This window comes from Arachis hypogaea, chromosome 3 (assembly GCF_003086295.3).
Source record: "Arachis hypogaea cultivar Tifrunner chromosome 3, arahy.Tifrunner.gnm2.J5K5, whole genome shotgun sequence".
Taxonomy (NCBI): domain Eukaryota; kingdom Viridiplantae; phylum Streptophyta; class Magnoliopsida; order Fabales; family Fabaceae; genus Arachis; species Arachis hypogaea.
In genome coordinates this window covers 78920081-78928926 of record NC_092038.1, presented here as the reverse complement: position 1 = coordinate 78928926, position 8846 = coordinate 78920081, and the positions used below count along the sequence as shown (strand labels likewise).

The 8846-nt window shown below is 32.5% G+C and overlaps 1 long non-coding RNA gene across 1 annotated transcript; it reads left to right on the top strand.

Annotated features, from left to right (window-relative positions):
- The first annotated feature begins 483 nt into the window (after positions 1–483).
- LOC112790691 (uncharacterized) lies at positions 484–2354 on the top strand. Its single transcript, XR_003196775.2, has 2 exons — positions 484–1904; positions 2127–2354. It is a non-coding gene; the product is annotated as an uncharacterized lncRNA (long non-coding RNA).
- Positions 2355–8846: the final 6492 nt, after the last annotated feature.

Here is an 8846-nt window from a genome sequence, read left to right as displayed (position 1 = left end):
AAGTTGCAGGTGCAACCACAATCAAAATATCAGGATTGTCGCAATATCCCATGCATCATTATCCAATGGTCCATCCTTATCGACCTTATGGTGGAGTCCAACCCCATTCCATTTCATCTTGTTCAAAATGGCATGACATACTTCAACCTTTATCCTTCGACTACCGGAATTACATCGTATCCTCAATTTTCCCATGTCTCGCATTATTCTAGTGGACCCAGTGACACGAATACATGGGTTGGACTTTTGTATGATGTCATCAACAACAAAAAGCCAAAGACTTATAATCTATATATTATACTTTAAATTTTCTACATTTTTGGTTGGTACTTTGTATTCGTTCGTTTCCATCAATATTATTATTATTATTATTATTATTATTATTATTATTGTTATTATTATTATTGTAAAGGAATATTTTATTGTTATAAATGTGACACATTCTTGTACTCATTTCAATATTTTATCATTGCTTTTATTCTCCAATTTTTTGTGACAAAAACAGAACAGAGGGTTCTGTTCTAAAACAACAAACAGTTGAAATGGGTTCCTATGAGGAAACGGGTTTTTCTGGGAATATGAGTCCCTTTGATGATGTAGCACTAATCGAAGAAGGACCTCTTCTTTAGGTTCCTCTCTCTGCCTCTCTCTCAAACTTAATATCTTTTTTCCTTGTCTATGATGTTAGTCGTTACTTTGGCTTTTTTGTTTTTCTGATAATAACAAACACAACTATGGTAACCCTAATCATGATAAGTTTAGGTAGGAATTGTGTGGATTCAAGACAATGTAGGATGGGATCTTGGTTTTGGCATTCCCGCTTTATTTATGGGAGTATCGATTGTAAGCTTCTTTTTAGGCACACCAATCTATAGGTTTCTAAAACCAAGGGGGAGCCCCATTAAAAGAATTTGCCAGGTTTTGGTAGCATCTGCCCTTGGAGTAGGATTCGGGAACTTGTCTTGGAAGATGATTCAGATCTTTGGGATGAAATATTTGAGGAAGCTTTTCTTGGCAGGATGAAAGCAATAATTGACTTGAGATTTAGCGAGTTAACCGGTACTATTGATGTGATGAGCTCGATTTCATCATTAGGGGACACTTTTTCCATGCTGAGTGATGTTCAGGTTTACTTGAATAGACCTTCTATGGCTGGTGGAGTTTGGTTTTTAGAATCCAATTCTAGAAAGACAAGAGCTGCTTCTTCTGTGTTTAAAGTCCAGACTAAGGAAAATGAATTTCAGACTTGTCTTAATGTCTATTTTGGTCCTGAAGTAAGTTGAATCAGGGATGCAGTGGATGTTTCCTGTCAGAGCATTCTTGAAGATCTTTTAAGTTTCTTAGAATCTCTAAAGGCCTCTAGAAGATTGAAGGATCTTACACCTTATCTACAAAGCAGATGTTATGACAGTGTCTTTGCTATATTGATGACATTGAAAAAAGAGCTTGATAAGGAAAATGGCGTCAAAGAGATTCCAACAACTATCACTGTTGAAAAATCACTTTTCATTGGACGATTGCTATTTGCATTTCAGAACCATTCGAAGCATATACCCTTAATACTTCGTTCTCCCTTATTTTGGATCAATGGGAATGCATCTGCTGTTGGGAAAGTCCCTTCTCTAGTGAAACATTCTAGATTTGGATCCGAGCCTTCAGGCTTTGATAGTCCAGGAAGACAAACAAGCCTTGGCTCTAAAAGGTAAACTTCATATGCTGCAGCTGCCTTGTTTGGAGCAAGAGAAGGTACCACCCATGAATTGGAAGAACTCAATAGAACTATAGGGGATCTTTGCATTAGAGCTTACAACTTATGGATATTATAGCTATCTGATGAACTTTCTGCCATTGCCTCACAAGATCTCAAATAGGATGATGCTTTATCTTTGAGTACATCCTGGAGGGTAAGCACATTTTCTTTTATAATTCGATGTGCGTAGATGAGTTAATTTATTATGAGTTTGTAGATTTACTTTATTTCTAGTTAATACTGAGATAATTTGAATTGAAATGTTTTTAAAATAAGTAATAGATCTCAATTATCATCTTCTTTGCAGTTATATATAAATAGATCTCATGGAGTAATAGATCTAAGAAGCTTGCTTACTTTTTATTTGCTTGAACAGGGCTGGGAAGATACCATAGTCAAGCAAAATCAGTCTAATAGGAACCAATCAGATATGAGAAGAAGAAGAAGAAAGATATTGCTATTTTTTAAGGCCTTCGGGCATATCTATCTAGAGTGGAAGCATGTTATGACATTTCCTTTTTTTTTTTTCAATTTGTGGTGATTATTCTTTGTGAGAACTAGCTCAGGAACACAATCATCTAATATATTATTCTTTATTATTAAAGTTTAAGAGATAGAACATCTTTTAGTTATAATATCTGTTACATAGTACTAAAACTATGTGGACCACTGATAACGGTTTAAATATTATAGGATAGTTATTTAATCATGCATAATTGTTTCCACAATTATGATAGCTTAAGGTCGTTACTCGTATGCCAAGGGACATAGAGACTCTTGATAAGCGTGCTATAAGCTCAAATTATAAATTCTCCTAACTTCAATTAATTTAAAAGATGCACTCAAATTATAGATTCTTCTAATATATTATTCTTTATTATATTTGGTTCAAAGGCAGTGTATGCATTGCTATCAGACATATGTGAAGTCAATAATCAAAATCAACATTTACAGATCAAAACATGTGTGTATATATATAAAACAGAAAAAAGACTTGGACAGGGGCGGAGTTTTAAATATGATGGTACTTACATAATTGAATAGATTCACTTGTCAATCTACGGGCAAAAAAGAGCTACACTAGCAGAAAAATCATACTACAATCATAAAACATAGAATAATAATAATGGCCAAAAAACCCCACCTTTAAAAATGAAAATAATTATATCTCTAGTAAAAAAAAAAATATTAAATAATCCGACAAACAAATACGAACACAAACGTAAACAAAATATAATGTATATGTCACTAGACGGTTTATATGTCCACAAGAAAATAATAAAAAACAAAAATAATAAAAAGAGAATGTTGTAAATCTAATTTTGTGGGAATTCATAATCATCACGATGGTGATTATTATATAGCTTTCTAAAATTTTTAATGGTATTTCTTTTGATCCTATATTCGATCATATTATGATTCTTTGACATGAGTGAGACTGTAATCTTCATTCGAACCCCATCATCAACCTAATAAAATTTAAATAATTACACATTAGGCTTAACTACCTAAATATAAAAGAAAGAACGAAGGAAAAGAGTTGTGCATAATATTACCTTTATGTTAAAATGATCATCTTCAAAACAAGCTATCATCCAACTTGCAACCCACACACCCGCATCATTCCTACATATCGAGCAAGATATATTAGAGTATTATATAATTACATAAATTTCATATCAATAACTACTAATTATACGATCTTACAATCCAGCTTCGAGGGTGGGAAGGCCTTCTGCCTCTTCAAATTCAAATTGTGAAGAAATTAGATTTGGAGTGGTCTCAAAGTCATAGAATGAACAATCATCCAATACCTTATCCAAATAAATGGACTATTTATCTCTATGTCAGAGTTTGCTTTTTTAGTCATATATGTAGATAATTAACAAAAAAAGAAAATATAGTTACTAATTTCAAGGCTGTCCTCTTTTGCTTGAATTGTTTCTGAATGAAAAATGGGTCTAGCAAAATAATTTATCTTTTAACACGATCAATCACTACGAGGTACCAGTGTTCATGATCATCATCAGTAGTTTCAGATACAGAAATAAAGAGCTAATCAAGAAAAAGTCATTTTAGTTATTAAAATGATTTTATGCTAATATTTGCTAATATAAATTTAAAACGATATAAACTTATTCTTTTTAAGCAGTCAACTTTGTCCAAATAAACATCTGTGATACAATCTAAAGATTGTGATTTGTTTGCTACAATACCAAATTATTAGATTAGTGCTAAAGAATGTACAAAAACTAGGTACAAGGTTTCGATCTTCAAAATTAGCAGCCTAGTCGAAATCAAAAAACCCATACAATTTGTAATCATCAGACTTATTGAAGAGTCAACCAAAATTCTTAGTTCCTGGCAAGTATTTAAGAATATGTTTCATAACTTTCCAGTGAGATAACAAAAGATGCAGCATAAATTGACTTGTTTTGCACACACCAAAATTATATACATGTCTACAAACACGTTATAGAAATGAATATATTAATAGACATCTGAGTTTTTTATTCATTTTTTATTAAATAATAATAATATTAATAATAATTAAATGTAAAAACTACTTAAGATGATAAATATATTATACGAAAAAACTTTAACTTCAAATCTTGGAAATAACAAACATATGCATATGGGATAAAAAAGATAAAATCGTATATCAAATCCTCTCCGAAAATATTAGGATTAAACTTCACATAGTAGATATACTCACAATCGTTACAGAATTAGTTTAACAAAACTCAATAACGGTTAATTATGTTTTAGTTTCTTCTCAATTCTCGTCTTTATGTATGTAGGAAGTGATCTGATATAAGGTATATATATTATTAACCAAATTTGTACTCAACGAAACCAAAGCTAAAGGCTAAAAAAATGTGGTTGGCAATGTGCACTCCTCAATAACCATTAGCTCTAATTATTAAGCTATTGTATATTTTTTTTTTCTTTGTATTGCTTTGTAGTTTTTATTTTCTATTTGTTTTAATGCTTTTTTATTTTTGTTTTGCTAATATTTGTCTAGTAATATTATTTTCTGTCAAAGTTTGTGAAAATGCCTAAGAGACCACAGTACATTATATAGGAACCCCCAAATGATATCGGAACAAATACCGAAACTGAGGATATTATGGTGAGTGATCGTTCTTAACATTTTTTTACATAAGGTTATGTTAAAATTATGTAGTCTTTAATTATATCATTGAGCATTTTTGTAACTTTTTCATGGAAATTATTAGTTTATGAATTCAATAATTCAAAATTAATTCTTTTTGTGCAATATCATTCTAAACGATTTCATCTTGCCTTAAGGTTAGAACAATGCCTAGAGGAGCTCAGGTATCATGTGAGCAACCACGTGATAGAGCTCCTCCATTTTCGTCCTCAACTTATAGTGCTCCAGCATCCCGTATTAATGATTATTTCATGCACCGTGCACTGATAGACGGCTAGCATTGGCAAGTCGAAGTGATGACCATCAAACTCCCACAGAATACATAGAGACTCGGCATCGCGATATAGTGGCCGATATACCTTCAGAGGATGAAGATTACAACCTGGAGGCGCATAAAGTTGAGTCGTTTGATGACCATATTGATGATTTATTTAATACCCCCAAAGCCGAAGATTAGAACAATGACAACAAACACAAAGATACAGATTGTTGGTGTAACGACCTAATTTTTGGCGAAATAGAGTTTTTTGGAAGTTTTGTGAAGGAAGCACCTCCAAGCACCTCTACTGCATCATCAAACACCTCAATCTACATCATCATTATGTCATCACTAAGCAAGCACCTCTACTGAGTTAAGCTCGATGACACAGTTGCGAAGAACCTAGTTTTTGAGCCGTTTCAGTTAGGAATTTCATATTCTAGTTTTCGTAGTTAGTCTCAGTGTGACGGGCCAAACACGATTCATGAGAGAAGAGAAATAACATAATAATATTATTATATTAATATTAGATTTACTTAAGTAATATTATAATATTATTTGATCTACTTTAATTAAAAACAGGAGATAAGTTTAACAGGGCTCACAGTCTATTGGTGCAGGTTAACACCAGCACTCTCTTATGACTTTAGCAATGCTAATTCCCCCTTATATATTTTCTATTCTCATGCTAATCATGTTACTAGTATCATCTATACTAGCATCTCAGATATTAATCTCTATAAATGTTGTTATGAACACTATGCTTAAACATGTGTTTTCTTGATGTTCTTCCATAGATCTCTTGTTTAACTTGACTTATGGGCTAAGGAACTTCAATTTCCAGCATGCTTGAGATGAGGAATCCCTTCCTAACCTGATGCTAAGTTTGGCCTGTTGGTGATCTTGAGGTTTAAAGTTGTTCTTGATTGTTTTTAGGATGAAAAAGTGCTCTAAGAACACTTCAAGGAGCAACCGAATTTGGGGTAGCAAACTAAGGTAGGGTTTGGTGAAATTAATCTTGATTAATTGTGTTTGAATTGTGTGATTCTTGTATGATTTGGTTATGCTTGAAATTGATTGCTTATATGAGTGATTCTTGGTGAAGTTTTGGTGAAAATTTGATTAAATTCGATGATATTCAAGCTATAAATATTGTTCTTGTGTGAAGCTGGAAGACCAAACCTTAACCCTTAAATTGGGGATGAAATTGTGTTGAAATCAAGTGGAAATCACGAGACTTTAATGGCTGGTAATTTAATTTGAATTTTAGAAAAAAATTGGTTACCGAAAAGCTTGAAATACGGGTTAGATTTAAAGAAAGAGTCTAAAGAATTACGAAGAACACTTTAAGTTTTATCAAGAACACTCAAAAACAACCCTTTTATTTATTTTAGGGTCAAACTATAAAATTATTATGTTTTGGGGTGCGGGAATATAAATATTAAAACTTTAGGGGTTAAAGTATAAATATAAAAAATTAAAGGGGTCAAAATATAATTTTTATTAAATTTTTAGAGTCAAAATGAAATTTTCAGAAATTTGGATTAAAATATTAAATAATATTATTTTATTAAAAATAATAAGGAAAAGGCAATTTTCTTAAAAGTCTTAGGAAGATAACTTTAACCTTAGAATCTCATAATTACCTTCATAAAATACCTAAGACACATGTTAGTGAGAAAAAAGATGAGAGAAAGATAAAAGGTTGAAGAAAAGATAAAAAAAATAAAGAAAAAGTAAGTAAAGCTTTAAAGACAAAGATAAATTGCGTTTAGGGCTAGGTATTATATGAATTGTTAAGATTTAAAAAGGATAATGAAAAATATTAAAATACAAAAAAATCCACGAATTGATAGTTATTTGATTACGGAAATAATCCATGAACTGTTGTGTGTGTTGATCTCAGGGATAGTCCATGAACTGAGGATCACTGTTTTGTTGTGTGTTGATCTCGAGGACGCCTAGAACTGAGGATTGTTGTTTTCCCTTGTGCGTATATTATGGAAGCGTGCTTTGCGTTGATTGTCAGTAGTCATAAAGGAATGATATTCTTAACAACCGACACGTATGCACGAAGGATACAATGAGAAACCATATCTAGGACTAGTTCCTATGTAATGTCGGGCTGCAGGGTGTAAACCAATACGTGAGCTCATGGCCTACATAGGACAGACATGCATCATACTTGGTTGCACATTCTTTCTGTTATGATTGTTGAATGAATATATACTTTTTTGTTTGTATTCTATTATTTGTGTTAATGGTGTGCTATTATCTTGTATTTCTCTATTTGTATTTTGTTTCTCTATTTTGTCTATTTATCTATTCTCTATGTTTTGTTCTGTTAACTAGAAAATATATTACTAACTAATAAGCACGACGAAAGCGATTAACTTAACTAATTAGTCCGACTCTACTAAGAACTTTTCACTTCTTATCCCTTCTCTCCTTCCTTTAGATGGAAGCAGGAGTATTCTTTCGTGACTTGCGAGTGATCATTTCGGAAAGAGGATTTTGCTCTAGGTAATGTTATGAGTCTAGGGTGAACTCCGTTCTCTGTTTATTTGTCAATACTAAGAGACCAGTTGACTTCAATACCTGTTTTGAATACGAACTTTAACCTAAATCCTTTGTACAAGGCTCCTGTTATGAGGCTACTCGATGAAATACCAGTGAGATGTCCTATGACAATGTATGATCGTGCAAATGAGTAGTATATGATGCTTTGCCTTTTGATGACGTTCAACCTGACCTGAATTTTGAAGACCTAGAATGTATTCTCCTTCGCTTTTGTAGTTTAGAGGGATTAGGTGAGTATAAAGTCTAGGATAGCCTGAGCGCTAGCTTAGGGACTTTTTAAACAGGTTAGTTCCTGGAATGAATATATATATATATATAGCTATTTTTAGGGTTGTTCTAAGTGAGATATATAATCTAATAAAGGATGGATAACTAAATGTTGGTAACTGTTTGAGATCTATATACGTGTGGTTGTCTTTAACTGTTTTACCTGCTATTATTTGTATAGAGATTATGAATGATTTCGTTTATTAATCCAAACATTTTCAAAGAAGAGTACCTCGCAAAATAACAACGCTTTTAACAACGACTCAGGCTCATATAACAAATAATAGATAACAATTAAGAAGACAAGTTAGTAGCACTTAGTTTTCTGTATGATCTAGACATACTGAAAAGTGGGTCGTTACAATTTGGTATCAGAGTAGTTTATTTCTAGTAGAGCCTGGGGAATGGACTGCATCATGCTTCACTGCATGCTCTGTATGTATGTCTCATGCTGTTATGGTATCTTTCAGATTCAATTGGCAGGAATGTCTATGAGTGCTCATTTTGGGAATGTTCATGATTAACTTGAGATATTAAGAATGACCACCTTAATGTTGATTGTTTGGTGCGGATAAGACATCAATAACTACGAATAGGCATAGTTTAATCGAGCTTTGAATGACGAATTGATGTGAGGCATGGTGGACGAAATTGTGATTCATACTTAAATTGTTGTTTGAAATTGATTTCCAATAATGGCCCCAAAAACTTGGTGCTCAATACCATGGTCTAAACATAATTTCACAACTTCGCTCAACTAACCAGCAAGTGTACTGGGTCGTCCAAGTAATAAACCTTACGTGAGTAAGGGTCGA